Raw genomic sequence first — 15,820 nt, 5'->3', positions numbered from 1 at the left:
ATAAACTGGCTTTTTTAAAAAAATGAATCAATAAAAAGAACTTCCCTCAGGAAGGAAGAAAAAAAAATAATAAAGACCTGAAAAATAGGAGCTGTTAATGATGAAGGAATTCTTTTCATTGTCTCATGCATGGGAACGGCTCACCCATCATGCAGTTACTAAGTATTGACATCAGAATGTGAAAATTAATATTTAAATCTTTACTAATCATACCTGATAGGGTTGGCAGTTTTAGAGATAGACATTTTGTAATGTCTAGGTGAAATGCTTTCTTAAAAAAAATGATGGAATCTAGCAACAAATGTGGACTTTTTCCTCATGTGGGCTCTAATGCAGGCTCAGAAAGTGGACCTAACCATAATTTCAAATATCAATACTTAATCATAAGAAAATCTAAATGGACGGTGAGCAGCTTTCCTGGGCTTGGCAACACCAAACTTTCTCTCTAGCTCAAAGCAGAGACACACATGAAGAGAACCAAGAGAAAACTGCCACTCCCTAAGGTGTAAATAGGTGATACATGAACTCAGCAGGTACAGTATTATCCTACGTGTGTCCCACCAACCACTCCCCTTTTCTATTTCTTGGTATATGAGCTGGTTAATATTAAATGTGGGAGAAGAGGGCTAGTATTAAGGTGAATATAGCTTACTTACACATAATATTCTTATTATACATAATAGAACAGAAATATAGTTCTTCCTTAGGTTTGAAATAAAATGGGTCGGGGATAGAATCCAGTGGGGAAAAGGATAGAAGTGCCTGCACGAATAGACATGCACACACATCCTCTCAGTGAGTCCCCTAGGCAAGGAGATGTTACAGTATATATGAGTATGAAATAGTTCAACTCTGATCAGAGCAACAAGAGGATTACCAAGATGATACTTCTATATGCTTTCCAATGATCTCAGTCCCCCAAAACTGTAATTATAGAAGCTGGTGCTGCCTCACAAAAGGCTCAGTGGTAAGATCTGAAACATTCAGAAACCTCAAAAGTTAACTCCACCACTAATCCTCCCTCAAGATCCAGGTTGACCCACAGGGGTTGTGTGCCACTGTGTCCTTCAGCTGCTCTACAAGACATCAACCCTTTTCTGCTGGAAGCGCTTTAGGAGGCCCTGACGGATCTGCTTAGACTTGGTGCAGTAGACAATGGGGTTCATGAAGGGCGGAACCAAGAAGTGCAGGTTGGCCGTAAGCACTGCCAGAGCAGGGTAGCTGTGCTTCTCTACTCGGTGCAACTCAGACAGCCCCAGTTTGGGCAAGTAAAAGATGAGAACAATGCAGAGGTGTGAGACACACGTGTTGAGTGCCTTTAGTCGTTTCCCAGGTGATGCAATGCTCAGCACGGTCCGTAGGATCAGGGCATAGGAGAGTATGATGAGGGAAGAGTCAAAGCCCAAAGAGAGGAGGATGGAGACCAGGCCCACCAGGGTGTTGACCTGAGTTTCCGAGCAGGCCAAACCCACAAGGTCACAGTGCAGGCAGTAACAGTGAGAGAGTACACTGATCTGGGGAAAGAGCAGACACCGCAGGAGGATGGGTCCTGGGAGATTGAGCAGGACGGCCCTCACCAGGATGGCAGGCCCCACTTTGGCCATGGCTCAGTGGGTAAGAACTGAGGCATAGTGCAGAGGGTCCCGGATGGCAACAAAGCAATCAAAGGCCATGGCCAGCAGCACACCAGATTCCACATAGGTGAAGGCGTGGATGAAGAACATCTGTGCTGCACAAAGATTGAAGGGCAGCTCACAAACACCCAGCCAGAAGAGCTGCACCATGGTGGGGAAGGTGGAGGCACAGAGGCCCAGATCAGAGGCCGCCAGCGTGGACAGGAAGATGTACGTGGGTTCGTGTAAGGCTGGATCTGTGCGGATCAGGAAGAGGATGATACTCTTACCCAGGACGGAAACCACACAGATGAGGTTGATGGGGATGGAAACCCAATGATGAGAAGCTCCCAGACCTGGGAAGCCAGTGAGGAGGAAGGTAGAATGACCAGAAGTGCTGGTGTTGCAGGAAAACATAGTGATTCCAGGAGGGAGCTGTCCACCCTATATGTAAGAAGCATTCATTCATTTGATCATAACTTATAAAGTCCCTACCAAGTACTAAGGGCTGGAAAGGAAGAGCTGCCCCATCACCCTTTCTCAGGCCATGAGAGAAAACTCATTCCTCTGAGGAGCTCCATTCCCTCCATTTTCTGTATAATTTAATCTTCTCCTTGAATAAAGTGATATTGAATAAATTTTATGAGCTAATCTCTGCTTATTGCTTTAGCCGCTCAGTATCTATTCTCTCTTTGGCCTAAACAACCTCCTTTCTCACTTAAGCTATACCCAAAAGCCTCTCTCCAGACTGTATTCTCAAAATAAATAATGAAGAAGGGAGAATAATTTTCTGTTTAAATTTAGTACGATGTTAGGGACAAGCAGTTTAGACTCCATTTCTATGTATTCTTAGAGACAGGTTTTCCATAGTGTGACCTACCTGTTAACAAAAGAGACACATTCAAACAAATGATGTATTTTCGAAACCATCCTCTGAGGAGGCTGGTTGTTTTTTCCTCTGGTGCTGTTAAAGAACCAACATTTTCTGTGTTTCTTTTCTGGAAAAGCCTTTGGAGCGCAAAGGTTCTTTCCAATGTGCTCAACAGTGACAAATTTCTCTCCCGTGAAGGTGGGTTGGCCTAGAGGAAGTATTCAAGAGTTCTTTGAAGCTAAATCTGGTAAACAAGATGGGAACTGAGAAGAATTCACTTTTGTTAAACTCCTCCTTACCCACCTCCACCTCACTGGCTGCTTAAACTTGTACATTTTCTTCTGACCTTGCCTTTGAGACAGTCCTATGGCCATGGGCTTAATTAGAAGGCACTTTTCTCTTAAATATCTTTTTTTTTCATCCCTCTTAACATAAAAGCTGTTATGACAGCACCAAGTGCTTTGAAGTTCTCCAGAGCTGGGGGCTGGAGGGTGAGGCTGACAGGTCTTGAGGGGCATCACCTACAGAGCCAGGCAGAGAATCACGAGATTCCAGAACCCCAGGGTTAATAACATTTAGCAAGGAGCCCAGAGTGTAGTGTGCAAGCTCATATATTCCCATTACTTCACATAACACTTTTGGGCTGCAAAGCCTCCCCAACTTCTTTCCTCTGCAATGGGAAAGTTGGTCTCCATTTGTCTATTAAGTATCTTCACATTGGTGTGCATTGGTGTACATTGTAAATTGAACGTCCAGCAGAACCACAAATTATAATTCCCCTTTCCCCCGAGTTCACCCTCTAAGACCTGTTGGGCCTTCCTCCCTTTCCTGTTATCCATGAAAACTCCAGGAAAAAAAAAAAAACCAAACTAGAATCTCTCTTCACTCTGTAATACGTTCCCCAAGTCAACTATCTTTGAACTATCCCCTCCTTTCAGATCCCAATGAAAATAATCTAGCCAAAATCACCATCATTTCCCCTGATATTATAAAAGCCTCCTAACTATCCCACTTTCTTCAGTCTTTCTGTATTCTGATTCACCTTCTAAATTTCCATTCGAATCATGACCAGAATACTGAAGAAAAGGCAAGCATGGACACTGAAATGAGTATGCGCCTGGGGAGGAAACACAGTGATCATATTTGTTTCAGGAATGTATCTCCTACCATAACTTTGTTTAATGATCCTCACTGGTCCCTGATGCTGCAGGATCAGGTCTAAGCAAGATCTTTATACTGGGTCCAGAAGAGGAAGGACCTTGTTCATCTGACATCTGTAGCCTATACAGTCACCTCTCCCCTAAGCCTTATAAATGCTACTCATAAGCTATCATTCTACTCAACAAACTTACCATATTTGATCATTCTTAAAATGTCTTTTTTGTTGAAATATAAAATACACATAGAAAAGCCTACCTCTCCTAAATGTAAAACTTGATGAATTTCCTCAAAGTGAGCACACCCGTGTAACAAGCACCCAGATCAAGAAACAGAATATTGACTTCCCTGGTGGCGCAGTGGTTGAGAATCTGCCTGCCAGTGCAGGGGACACGGGTTCGAGCCCTGGTCTGGGAAGATCCCACATGCCGCGGAGCAACTAGGACCGTGAGCCACAACTACTGAGCCTGCGTGTCTGGAGCCTGTGCTCCTCAACGAGAGAGGCCACGATGGTGAGAGGCCCGCGCACCACGATGAAGAGTGGCCCCCACTTGCCACTAGAGAGAGCCCTCGCACAGAAACGAAGACCCAACACAGCCAAAAATAAATAAATAAATAATTTTTTAAAAAAAAAAGAAACAGAATATTGTCAGCCTCCCAGAATTCCCTTGTTACCCCTTCCAGTCACTCCATCCTCTCAACGATAACCACTATCCTGATTTTGCCTGTATATATCATGCAGTATCTATATATATACTCTTTTCTGTCTGCCTCCCTCCACTTAATTTTATGTCTATTTATTGAAGGAATGAATAGATGGTTTGATTTATGTTTTACAATCACCGTCTTACTAAACTGACTTTCCATTATGTGTCAAGAACTGTGCCAGGAAACAGCATATAACAATGAAAGCTCGTGTAAAGCAGGAGTCCACTAAAGGAATGTGCTTATTGGTTCCAATATGAGCATGTGCGATTCCACCAACTGGTTTCTGATAATGGTTATTCACAATGATAGTAAGAGTAATTGCTATCATCTATTGACTATTTTCAGACACTGAGTAAGGATGTTCCCTACCATCTTCTCAGTAAGGAGCCGAGTCTCAGGCTGAATAACTTGCTGTAAGCCAAAGTGAATGATCCTGATCTCAGCTCAGCCCTGATTCTCAAGGCCACGTGCCATCAGAAAGCTCTGAAACATTTCCCAAACTGTCAGGCAAGACATACATTATCTGATAGGCCAGAGCCCAAACGGAAAGGCTTTTTCTCCAGATGCAACTTAACCCATACAAAAATAGCAGATTGAGGCCCACCTGCGAGCAACATTTTCATGGACTGTCATTCCATATGGCATCATATAGTTTTGCACAAAGCTTCTGTCCACAGCAGAGTAAAATGACAACCAAGTGCCCACAATCCCACCTGAAAAACAGAATGGCCTTCTCAAGCATTTGGACCTTCTCAAGCAACTTGGACATGCTCTTTCTCTGTGGTCCCTAGAGATCCCTGCATTACTGTGCTGGAGTTAAATCCACCTTGCCTTACCCTATTTTTTCCCCTTTTTGCCAGGTCCCTTGCTTTCTGACACCTCTTCAGGGTCCTAAGTTTATTTTTTTTTTTTTTACTAAGTAATAGTAAGAGTCAGAAACAACACATTTGTCTTTTATAAATGCTCTCTACACATATGCTTACTTAATCCTCTGACCCTGTGGGATATTTTCACATTTTCTGATGAAGAAATTGGGTCTCAGAGAGGCTAAGTAACTTTCCCAAGGTCATGATGTTAGGCGATAGATCCAGGATTTAAATCCAAGCTGGCCTAAAGACAAAGGCTATTCGCTTAACTGCTTCATATAAGAAAAAGCAATTCTGGCACTTTGTGGTTATTAGATCCTTTGTCCTCAGGATAATTTAAAGGCCAGTTTTTCTGTCCCCTCCCTCCAACCCCATCTCCCTTTAAAGCAGATGCAGAGGTTTGAGACCAGAGTGAAGTCATCCACTAAGAGAAGTGGCCTTCAAACCAGTCCAGCCAGGCCTCTCTGCTTCCATCACTCCCAGTTCTTCCAACCTTTCCACACAGGTTGTGGCTCATCGTCTGAATGCAATGGCCAATTTACCTTGCACAGCCCACCTGCACCCAAGAATTCGGCGGTGTGTGATACAAGGGAGGCTGCATCCTCCTCCCCCGTTCTAATGCTGCAGGGTGACAAGGAGTTCACCAAAAAGTTGTGCCCTTATCATGAAAAAAAAAGAACAATAACACTGACTTCACAGAGCGGTTGTGAACATGGGAAAGACTGTAAACTGTTCAGCACACCGTAGGCATTTATTAAAATGTAACAATAAGCAGAGACACCTAGGATTTTCACACCCCTTATCTCATGACGTCCACCTCCTTCCAAAGCCTGTGAGTGGTGTCATCCCCTTTCTGTAGATGAGGAAATAGAGCCTCAGAGATGAGGAAACCTGGCAGTGACCCCATTAAGAGGAAGCAGAAGAGACTGGCTTCAAGAACATCCCATTTGACTCCACAGCTCATACATCTGTCCATCCCTCAGCACTCTCCTCTCTAAAATCTTTGAAAATAATATTTGTCTCTTGAAATCAATATAGAGATTGAGAATACATGCAAAGCACTTAGCATAGTGCCTGGCACATCATAAGCACTTAAAAATAATAATGCTTGATATTTATCAAGTATTTACTACCTTATGAGGTAGGAATTATTTCCATTCCCATTCTGCATATAGGAAAACTGAGGCACCAAGTGGCTGAATAACTTGCCTGAGATCATGAAGTAAGAAAGTGGATGAGCCAGGGTTTAAATCTAAGCAGTCAGATTCCAGATCCCACATTCTTTTTTTTCCTCTAATTTCTATTTATTTTAATTTTTATTTTATATTGGAATGTAGTTGATTTACAATGCTGTGTTAGTTTCAGGTGTACAGCAAAGTGATTCAGTTATACATGTACATATACTATTCCTTTTCAAATTCTTTTCCCATTTAGGTTATTACAGGATATTGAGTCAAGTTCCCTGTGCTGTATTTCCGAGCCTACATTCTTAAGCACTGTGTTATGCTGCCTCTGTCTGCTAGCTATGATGGTTATTAATATTATGAAAGCTGCAAATTCTCATCCCCAAAGAAGATGAAATAGGATTACAGATTTATAAGATCTCATTTACCACTCCTACCTCCTCCCTGACTGCTTATATGCATCAATCCTTGAAGTTCTAAGACTATAAGGGGCCCACGTGCTTACTGACAATTTCTGTATTGCACACTGCATGAGTTTAGTTACGGGCTTATGGCTTAGGAAGAAGAATGTTCTCCTCAAAGAAGTAATCTCCTGAGAGAGCAAAAGAAAAACGTGATAAAACTATATGCGGAAGGAAACAATGAAAGAAAGAAAGAGATGGAGAGAGAGAATCAATGCATAGCAGAGCCTTTCAAGGATGAGTGAAAAAAATTAAACTACACTCTCTGCCCCTCCGCCATTTTACTCATCCAGGTTCCAGAAGACCAGGAATAGTGCAAAGATTATATTTATCTAATCAAGGAAGTCTGTCCCCAGATGGCTCAAGGCCAAATTATGAGCCACCAAAAAGAAATGACCCAGCTTAGAGAAAGTTGGAGACCCTCTTCCCAAAAGGAGATTCCTATGGCAACTAATGCCCAAGGGGATGTAAGGCTTTAAGCCTCTGGATTTGCCAGCTGAGTCCTGGGACTGAAGAAGCCCCAGGCCTAGGGCCAAAAGGTAAGTTACAGAAAAATAGGCCCTGACACTGCTGTCCTAGCCTAGCAAAAACTATCGGGAGATGGGGATCCAACTTTTCCCCAAGCCCTTGATACTGTTGTGCTTTAGCCAAGATTAGCTCTAATACTTCTCTGCTCAGAAATAAGCTTAGCACAAACCCATCTAGGTCGGGTACCTGTAACTGGGAAGCCACTACTTGTCTGCAGGGGCTCCAGCTCCTCAGAAACAACTCAGACCCCCTCCATCTCCTGCTGCTTTCTAGAAGTTTGAAGCTTTATTATGTTCTAGGGCTGAAGAAGGAATGTGTGGAGAGATGTCCACCCCACACTACATATAAACTAAGAGATGCTCAGAGGCCACTACTTTAATACAAGACTTAAATCCTGAAAGCTATCAATGAAATTGCTGTGAAATCTGAGTAAAGGAATAAAATTGGAATTCCTCTAAAAGTCTTAGTTTGTTTATAGATTTGGGATCCATATAGAAAAAAAAATCATGATTATTAAATAAATCTGATCCCATCAGTCTTTTAAAAATTCTTTTCTTTACTTGATCTCTTTAAATGTTTTTAAACAGGAGACCCCCTTCAAATCTGACTATATAAGTGTTGCCTCATTTCAAAAGCTGTCAACCAAAATCCTTGATTAGATTTAACTGGTGAAGCCTGGTTATTTAGGAAGAGATGCCAGGGTCTGGAATGGATCAAGAATGTCTCTAGTACTGAATAATATTTAAGTTAAAATGGTAGCTAGGTAGATAGGTAAGTAGGTAGACAGGTAGAATCAATCTGGTTTAGAGGCCTGTTTGTGTAAATCACCAGTACCTGTGAAGACGCTGTAACACAGCCTTCTATGATTCTCCCTCCAGGATTAACAAAGATAAATCTGCTAAGGATGTCTGATATGTCTGTAAATGTGATATTTCTTTAACTTCCTTGAATGTCTTAAATAGCATGAATAATGGATGTTCTATTAAAATCGTGAGTCTCATCACATTAGCATTTCAGAGGTTCGGATAGGTTGGCATCTTACATATATCTTATCCAGGGTAGGCAGTACAGAGTAGAAGTATGTGCTCCAGACCCAGACTGCCTGAGTTTAAATCCTGGCTTTACTACTGATTAACTATATGACCACGGGCAAATTTCTTAACACTTCTCTGTCCTAACGTTCTCACCTGTAAAAGGGAAATTTCTCGCACTGAGTTGCGCTGAGGTTAAATAAGGTCACCAAGAATTCCTAATCCCTTAATGCACGTTAACTCTGATCAGCTGTTACAGAGCTACCAGCCTTCTCACCCTGAGTTAGCTGAGGATGAGCTAGAAAGTGAGCCTTCTATGCCTGCTCAAACTTGTCAGAATATGCTGCCTAAGGGGAGGTTTGCTCACGCAGCTGGACCCCAAATTAAGGCAGAGTCTATCCTTTATGACTATCTTTGCCCCATAATCAGAAGCCCCACAGTAGGCTGCAGGAAACCTGCCAGTTTCAGCCTGTGCAAGGAGCAGCCCCTGCAGGGGAATCTGGGGAATCTGGAGCTTGTTGTGTCAGTTTGGCTAGTTGGTTGAAGACTGAGAAGGGTCAGTGTTTCCTTTTATCATGAGGTGACCATGTTTCTCAGCAAGGAACTGTCAAGCTCAGAAAGGACGTTGATGTGATAAGAACTCGTTACTGATGCCCACCCAAGCCCATTATGTTATATGAAGGAGGATCGGCAAAGGCCTTGAGGTAACTCTCACCTCTCAGGTTATGGGAAGACCTGGAGGGTAGTTGCCTGCCCTGAGCAGAGACCATTTAGTGCTGCCCAGAGGCAGAAATGCTGGTGTAGGGCAGTGGTGCAAGGCCTCCAGGCTCAGTGCCCTCACCCCAGGCCCCAGCTCTGACACCCCAGTCCCCAGCTCTGACACCCCGGTCCCGGCACTCACCATGGCTCCAGAGCGTGCGTCTCCTCTCATCTGAACCGGTGTTTGTGAAAAGCATTTTCTGCTGTGTCAATAAAGACCAGTACTTTATAATCCTCCTGATGGAGGGAGGGAAATAACAGGTCTGCTGAGATCTGCGTGCAAATCCAAGAGATTTTCATAGTTGAACTTCCTGAACCCCCTGAGTGCTGGGCCAGGCAGCCATGAGACTTGGAAGGAAGTAGCAAGCAGTACCTCCTGATGATTTCTCACAGGGGCCGCCAGAAGGAGACTAAAGTGCTCCTGCTCCTTCCCAAAGAGCCAGCCCCTGAATAGCCCAGCGATAAACGGAGGCAGGTGAGGACTAAGCGGATGGTTCTGAGACAGGCTGGAACCTGGGGCCCTTTGCTGCAGTGCTGCAGTGCTTGCACCTGGACACACCTCTCCTCAAGCAACAAAATACAAAGAAACTGTACGGGACTAAAAATAACTGCGTGCATGCCCAGATGGGGCAAATTCTGGACCCAAAAGTTACAAAGAGACCAAAAAAACCCAATTGCCACTTTTGAAGAGCCTAGAGCAAAAACGGGGTCGGAAGCAAAAGCAGGCTACTGAGCATGCCCCCTGCACACACCACCTAAGCAGTGGGCAAAACACCTAAGCCACCCCTCTGGCGTGACCCCTGGACACACCCCTACCCTCACCCCATATAAGGAACAAACGTGCCCCCCCCCCTTCAGGGAGCAAGCAAGGGAACCTGTTGTTTGTTCTCACTCCCCCCTACTGCAGCAGGGGCCCCAATAAAGCCTTGCTTGAATTTCTTGTCTGGCTTCTAGTCAATTTCTATTGATTGGGGAAGGCCAAGAACCCTGGTCGGTAATAGTTAGAGACTGGGACGTAGTCTGTCCTCCTGGGGCAACAGAGGCTGCAAGGAATTTCCATTTCTAGAGAGAATGAGAAATCAGGCATGTAACCAAAGAGACATGTGTAAGTGCTTTAAACATGGAGATTGTGTTGGAAAGGAGAAAAGTTTTCTATCTAACTTTATGCCTGTACCTAGGGAATGAAGGTGGTTGAAAACAGTTATAATGATGAAACAATATCTCTCACCTGTTAATACCCTCAGGGATCATACATCAAGCATGATGTAGAAAAGCTGTGATCTATTTCTGGTTCTGTCACTCATCAACTGTGTGATAATGAGCAAATGACTTTAACTCCTTGAACCTTTCATGGTTCACTTGTAAACCAGGAATAATGATTATTTCATGGGATCATGGTTAGAATTGTATTACAATTGAAAGGCACTCAGAAAGGAACTTGACACATCATATAAGCTCCATACATACTCCCTTTTCCTTTCCAATAGGAAATTCAGAACAGGCTTCAGTAATCTGCTTGGACTCTTCTGCATTGTCCATCCATATGCCACCCTTCCTCCACCACTCAGAGTCAGAGTTTTGGCTCTTTTAAAATAAACTTTTTCTTGGGATAAATTTAGATTTACGGAAAAGTTAAAAAGATAGTGTAGAGAATTTCTGTATACCCTTCACCCAGTGTTCTTAATGTTAACATAATACATAAACATGGTACATTTGTCAAAACTAAGGGACTAATATTGGTACATTACTATCAACTAAAGTTCAGATTTTATTTGGATTTCACCAGTTTTCTCACTAGTGTCTGTTTTCTGTCTGTTCCAGGATTCAGTGTAGGTACTATATCCCAATTAGTCATCATGTCTCCTTAGTCTCTTCTGGTCTGTGATGGTTTCTCAATTTTTCCTTGGTTTTCATGACCTTGAGAGTCTTGAGAAAGTTGGTCAGTTATTTTGTAGAAAAGCCATCCTCTCTTCCTTTCTCTCTAGCATGAAAAGAAGACAATGTAGAGATGTCAGGCTACACTGCAGGATGTCCTGACGCCTCTTTTTTTAAATTTATCTTTATTTTTATTTCTTATACAATTTTTAAAGGTTACTTTCCATTTACAGTTATTACGAAATATTGTCTATATTCCCTGTGTTGTACAATACATTCTTGAGGCTGTCTTACACCCGATAGTTTGCAAGCTCCACTCCCCCACCCCTATACTTCCCCTCCATGCCCACTGGTAACCACTGTTTGTTCTCTATATCTGTGAGTCCTAACTCCTCTTTATTCCACTCCAGATTCCAGTGTTTCCTGAAGATTAGGGAACAGGATATTTCCAGGTTCTGTCTGCTTGAGGCTATTAGCAGTTCCTGGGGTTTTCCAGGTGGTTCTTTCAACCAGGAGACCAATCTCTCTGCCCTCCATGGGCCACACCCCAATATAAGCCTTCCTATACCTATTACACACCATTTTTTCATTCATTGAAATTTTAGAAATTTTGGAGTTTCTTATATTTCAGTTTCTAGGGATAAAGAGATCATTTTTTTTTTTTTTTTTTTTTTATTTTTGGCTGTGTTGGGTCTTCGTTTCTGTGCGAGGGCTTTCTCTAGTTGCGGCAAGCGGGCGCCACTCTTCATCGCGGTGCGCGGGCCTCTCACTATCGCGGCCTCTCTCGTTGCGGAGCACAGGCTCCAGACGCGCAGGCTCAGTAGTTGTGGCTCACGGGCCCAGTTGCTCCGCGGCATGTGGGATCTCCCCAGACCAGGGCTCGAACCGCTGTCCCCTGCATTGGCAGGCAGATTCTCAACCACTGCGCCACCAGGGAAGCCCAAGAGATCATTTTTTAATGAATTCTTAACTGTTTGTTGAAGTACTGACATCTCTCTGATGCAATATTTTCTTTAGCTTTTCCAGCACCTAATTCTAGGATGTTTTCTTTGCCTTACAAGTAATAAATATGGCTAATGCAAGGGTCAGCTCTCAAATCAGGGATGGGATAAAGAATGATAAATGGAAGTAGGCAGGTGAAACTTAAGTGTAATTCTATCTTCTTATGAGAGACTGCTCCCCATTCTACTCATTCTAAAATCTAAATTATCCAATATTATTTGAAATGGTTCACAAATCTGGGGTCCCTTTATTCACTGTGCTTTACCCAGAGATTAGAAAGGCATCAAACCTATCCTCTAGTAGCTTATGCCTCAAAAAAAGAGTAAATGTGTGTAAAAACTAAACTGGTATATTACTCTCTCCTTTAGTCGACAAGGAGGAATAGGGAAGGTTTTATATAAAAGAGGATGGTGTTTGAGTTGAGACTTTAAGGACACGTTGGCCTTAAATACATAAAAACAAAAGGCTTGCCTGGATTATAGTTAAGATCATTGTATATGGCATCAAGCAGAACTTAAACTCCTGACTTTTAAACTAGGTACCTTGTGCCAGGTACCTAGACTCTAAATGCATCAGCATCCACTCTATAAAACTGAGATGATAAGACTATCTAGAGAGTTATAAATAAGATGATATGTATAAAACACCGAGCCAGTCATTTGCATGTTTGCTCTCAAATATATCCCTTCTCCCTCTTTATTGCAAGAGGTTAATTCCTGAATGCTGGGTTTCCCAGGCTCCCTTGTGATCTGGTTTCTAACTGGGTTTAAGCATTGCAAATATCGGAGGAAGATTGACCAGATCCTCTAGATGAACCTGAGGTATGATTAAATTAGTGACCTTTATTCAGCAGGCAGTGAGGGTAAGAAAAAAGAGAAGCAAGACAATCAGCCTTGGGGGAAAGGGAAGTGAGGAAAGGAAAAAATGCAAAACAATGCAATTCAATGCATTATCGCACTGGATAATGATTCATAATGAGTTTCAAAAAAGACCTGACAAGCTCCTTGGCCAGTGGGTTTGCTCATCAGAACGGCAAGAAGGAGCCTCATCTAGAAGTAGTCCATGGGAGAGAAAGGAAGGGAATTTATCAGTCCCAGTCTCTCTATCTCTCTTTTCAACATTCACCTCATGGAGAACTAACTCCCTGCACTTTTTGCTTGTGGCATTTGCCTATAACAGCTGCTCAGAAATCTGGATCCCATGCCCTGCAGCGTGATGTCTCATCCAAATCCGAAAGTGTGTGTATGGAGTGGTAACCCAGCACTGGTAGGGTGCTAAGAGAATAAGAGGGGGTTCAAGAGAATCTGATATGGTGCACAAGATTAGTATCCAATACATATCATCCTGCAAGACAATGGTGAAGGAAAATCTTCCCAACGGACAGAACTTGAAGCAGGGGTTGTCTGCTTTGCTTGAGAAAAAAAAAAGATGAATTGATGTAGCTGATGTATATATACCACCTTGACTGTGTCTTACAGGTTGGCCTGTGGTCCAGGGCTGAAAAAAAAAAAGATTCAAAGATTGATAACAAAGAGTTATGGATAGAAGTATGCATTGAACGTCTAGGAAAGGGTCCAGAGAGAAAATATTTTTGTCCCATGTGAATACACACCAGAGGACATACAACACAGAGAAGGCACTCAATAATCAGGTAAATAAGATGGCCCATCCTGTGGATGTTGATCAGCCTCTTCCCAGTCACATGTTGCTTGTTCAGTGGGCTCTTATACAAGTGTCTTTATCAGTAGTGGTAAACAGATAGCTTGAGGAGAAACCCATGCTCAGGCAGAGATTATATCCCTGTTGCTACTGACACTTGCACATAAAAGGCCAACTCTGAAGCCTGATTTTTCCCTACTTCTAAGAGAATCTAGACAGTCTTCTAGTGGAATGTTAATTACATTGAACCGACAGCAATTTGTCCTCACAAAATAGGTACTGTTCCAGAGACAGATTCATTTTCCATCTTACATTGCTTCTGCCAGCACCACCATTTTTAGACTTACACCATCTGTGTATCCAACAATATCACCTGCAACCAAGGAACTGATTTTACAGTCCAAGAATTCTGATAATGGGATTGCCCTGTGGAATGCAGTGGTCTGACAATGTACACCATCAGCCAGAAAAAGTTGGCCCAATAAAATTCTGGGATGTACTGCTGAAGGCTCAGGTATGGCAGCAATTTGGAAACCCCACCCTATGATATAGGAAGGTTGTCCCATAAATTCTGGTACATGCTTAAAATCAACAACTAATATGTGATGGCATTTTTTTATATCCATTATAAACACACTCTTCAGAGAATCAAGAAGGGAGGTGGATGTGGCCCCTATTACCATCAAACTAGTAATATTTACAGAACATTTTCTTTCCACACCGCCGCCCCCCAACATAGGGCTCAGCACTGTTCGAATGGTCTAGTAAAGAAAGGAGAAGCTCTTCCACCAGAGTAAGAAAATCTGTTCTAATAACTAGGAATTTGCCACTATCCCCTGGCTCTTTGGGGCTTCTTCAGCCACTGAAGAAATAGAGGATGGGGTTTCTATACTAGCTGGAATGACTTATCCCTATTACCAAGACAACTTGAGTTGCTGGTACATAATGGGGGCAAGGAGGACTATGCCTAAAACCTAAAATATGCATTGGAGAGATTCCTAGTTACCATTGTCCAGTAACAACGGCCAATGCATTAAAGACAGGAGCATTGATATTGAACCTTCAGGAATGAAGATTTGGGTCACCTTACTAGGAAAAGAACACTGAAGTACTAAAGTGCTGGCAGTGAATGAGGAAAATTTGGAATGAGTGGCAACTTTGGTCTTATAGCCAATTGCCAAGGTGGGAACTGCTGCAGCTATGTATGCATTATGTTAATTGATCCGTGTGCATAGTATTGAACATTTGCCAAAGCAACCCTGTGGCGTATGTATTAACATCCTCATATAATAGATGAGGAAACTGATGCTGAGAGAAATGGCATGTCACTAGTAAATAGCAAGGCTAGCACTGAAGCCAGTCTGCCCTGTCATGAGACCTGTGCTCTTTTCTACAGTTCTCCTCGCAACAGTTACTTATACTTCGTGCCTGCTGGAAACCACAAAGGGTCTGCAGTGATGTGAAGCAGAGTCATTTTCTGAGTGTTTTCAAACTCACATACAAGTCTCTTCTTCCTTTCTTTTTTTTTTTTTTTGTTTGTTTGTTTGTTGTTTAACTCTGTTTCCAACTTTGCTTTCTGGGACTATGTTCCTGGAATTAAGTCTGGGTACAGTGGCACAATTTGGACATTGGATATCACCTGAGAGCCTTTCACTGAGCAAATTCTCTTAAAAACAGAATTGGAAATTTCAAAGAAGCATGAACTGTCTTTAGGTTTCCAAAATCTATAGACAATATTAAGTGAAGTTCAACGGATGCTTTTACCTTAAGTTATACAAGGACCCAAAAAAAAAAAAAAAAAAGAATGAGTAAGAAGGAATTGAGAATTCTTCTAGCCTTACCATCCTTCCTCTTTTCTCCTTCCTCCTCTACAGCCACATTGCTATCAGCTGCCCCTGCAGCCTCTGCCTGAACTATCAGGGCAGCCTGTTATCTCCTGGCTGTCCCTAAAATGAGGATTTTCCCTGGAACTTTAACTCTCATGCACCTATGCCTACTGCATCACTTAAAGCAAGTCACCTCACTCCATTCAGCCTCTGTGTCCGTTCCTGTAATATGAGTAATAAACCCTGAATTGCTAAGTTGTTGTGTGACTTAAATAATAT

General features: G+C 42.6%; 1 pseudogene; it reads right to left on the bottom strand.

Annotated features, from left to right (window-relative positions):
* Positions 1-1,076: 1,076 nt before the first annotated feature.
* Positions 1,077-2,030, bottom strand: LOC137772209 (olfactory receptor 51H1-like; annotated as a pseudogene).
* Positions 2,031-15,820: the final 13,790 nt, after the last annotated feature.

This window comes from Eschrichtius robustus, chromosome 11 (assembly GCF_028021215.1).
Source record: "Eschrichtius robustus isolate mEscRob2 chromosome 11, mEscRob2.pri, whole genome shotgun sequence".
Lineage (NCBI taxonomy): Eukaryota > Metazoa > Chordata > Mammalia > Artiodactyla > Eschrichtiidae > Eschrichtius > Eschrichtius robustus.
This window is presented reverse-complemented; position numbering and strand designations above follow the sequence as displayed.